This window comes from Gadus chalcogrammus, chromosome 5 (assembly GCF_026213295.1).
Source record: "Gadus chalcogrammus isolate NIFS_2021 chromosome 5, NIFS_Gcha_1.0, whole genome shotgun sequence".
Classification (NCBI taxonomy): domain Eukaryota; kingdom Metazoa; phylum Chordata; class Actinopteri; order Gadiformes; family Gadidae; genus Gadus; species Gadus chalcogrammus.
The window spans coordinates 11,865,753-11,868,252 of record NC_079416.1 but is presented as its reverse complement, the minus strand read 5'-3'; the positions used below and the strand labels follow the sequence as shown (position 1 = coordinate 11,868,252).

General features: G+C 49.6%; 1 protein-coding gene across 1 annotated transcript in view; it reads left to right on the top strand.

Annotated features, from left to right (window-relative positions):
* LOC130382113 (ryanodine receptor 3-like) overlaps positions 1-2,500 on the top strand; it is a 111,008-nt gene that overhangs the window by 6,592 nt on the left and 101,916 nt on the right. The window lies entirely within an intron of this gene.

Genomic DNA, 2,500 nt, shown 5'->3' with positions numbered 1-2,500 from the left:
ACACAGGCGCACACTCTCACACACACACACACAAACATAACCTACAAGAGAGAACATTCAGCTGTCTTATTTTAATTTCGCTTTCTCTCTGTTGCTTACTCTCCCTCTCTCTCTCTTTCTCTCTTCCCCTGTCTCTGGCACACACACACACACACACACACACACACACACACACACACACACACACACACACACACACACACACACACACACACACACACACACACACACACACACACACACACACACTGAGTAATTGAGATCAAGAGACCCCAACGCACTGTCCTCGTCGTTGTGTCTTGGGCTTCACATCTCCAAGGGTTAAAAGCTTCCAGATGAAAACTTTGTTCTCATCGAAGTACAGTCTGCTTAGTTGAGCAAGCAAACTTATTTAGCCTCCCTAAGGAGATTTACGGTACAATTGGCCTATTACGGGGCCCTGGGACCCCTGACTGATGGAGGTCGGGCCCTTCATGAATAATAATACATTTCAATGGTCCCGCCCCGGAGCTGAATGTAACTGATCTGCTCCTTTGTTGCATTTGATTAACCGAAAGGCTTAACAAAAAACAACACACATCTGCCTTTCCCCCCCCCCCCATGATCCCTTGGTTTAAATCACGGCATTAGTGTAATCGTCTCCATTGTTAGCCGGTTTGTTTGATTTTCCTTCACTGTTACAGATTGAGACGCTTCCGCCCGTATTTTATGCTTTTTCTGCGTACAATCTCTCGCAGAAAAAGCATACTCCGTCGACGCGTCGCTCACGCTCATGGGCACGTTCTCCAGAGCTATGTGTTCTCTCCATCCCTCTCAATCTTTCCACACACATCATTCACACGATACTAAAAGATAAAGTACTGTTTCATGATCGTGAGTGATTCGGTTATACCCCCTCCTCTCATGATCGTGAGTGATTTGCGTGATACCCCTTCCCCGGTTATCCTAACGCGATGCGACAGTTTATACAGGAAACGAGGGCAGAACGCATCGTAACGACGGCCCTTATTGACAATGAGCCTCTCTCGATCTAGACAAATGGACCTGGAACCGAATAGATTTCAAATGAAGGCCTCTCTCGCCGCTCCTCTCTCGCCCCCGCTCGTTTCCCCGTGTGGAGAGGCGATGCAACATGGAGGCCAGATCACCGCCACCGCCCCATTCCCCCCCCCCCCCCCGGGGGACTCAGACAGACGCGCTCGGCTGCTCCATCGTCTCTTACCCTCACGCCTCCCGCATTTCCTCCGCGAGATAAGCCCTCGTTTGTCACGGCGCCTCGTTCCGCGCGTTAGGCAGGCCGCTGAGCGCTCGTAGCGGCTAATCGATGCTGCCGGGAGACACCACTATGTAAGGTGGATCCAGGCTGCTCATCGCAAAGCGGTAGGATTCGGTCAATTACTGCAATCAAGAGGAGCACTTTTGACTCATGGTTCAGAAAAAGATCAAGGCCCCAGTCTTGATCTTTTTCCAGACTTGACCCGCTCCCCGGGTTTGAACCGTAACACCTAACAGCTAATGATGGGGCGGGGGGCGGGGGGGAGATTTCCATAAACCCTGAGCCCAACTGAGCCACGTGTCCCCGGACTTGACTCGTGAGATAAATGGACTTGTCAGAGCTGGGCTTAGAGACTCTGCTGCAGACTCCCCGACGCAGCGCTGTGACTAAGTCAACCCTATTGGTTCCACCAGGAACTGAAAAAAAGACCAACTGTCGGGGAATTAGAAAGGATCGGCACGGCGGCTCAGGATATGACACGCACAATTACAGCTTTACGGGGGCCGATCCGACTGTAACTCCTGAGTCAGCACTTCATCTGAGGGGGAATTAGGCTGGGTTGATCCTGAAGGTCATGTTTTGGTACGCTTACGTAATGGCTGCGGTCAGACGTGTGAGCACGTGGTTATTTTTGTGGCTACATCTTTTGATAAATTCTGGGCGTTTCGTTAGCCTAATTGCCTAAGTCCTATTTTAAGGTTCATCTAGTATTTAGCATCAGCAATCCCTTAGTCAAATAGATGACTGAGGCAGATAGTGATTATGGAATGTAAAAAGCAATCTGATTGGCTTAGGATACAGCCAATTAGGCACAGTGAATCAGCAGCATCAGGAGAGTAGAGTTAGGTGACGCCTGACTGTAGTAGACTTGACTCTATGTCAGTGTCTGCTCCAGGTTAGCATCAAAGCCAGCAAGCGTGGTGAAGCACCTTCCTCCAGCCTGTTCCCTCCTTCAGGCGGTTATCTGTTCCCGATAGCGCTCTCCTATTCTTCGCCATGGCTGCACAGAGTGATGAATAGCGGGTGGCTCCATTAAAAAGGAAACGGAGGTTGGATATGTATCTCAGCAGGGTTTCTCAAATCAATATGTCTTTGAGCAGATGGGCTCCTCAACAGACAGTGGGTTTGCTAATAAAACAGAAAAACAGATCACTTCAAAAGGGCTTCGAAAGAATGGTGCAAAAAAAAACTAATGGTGAGAGTTGGAGAGAGAGTGGTGAGAGC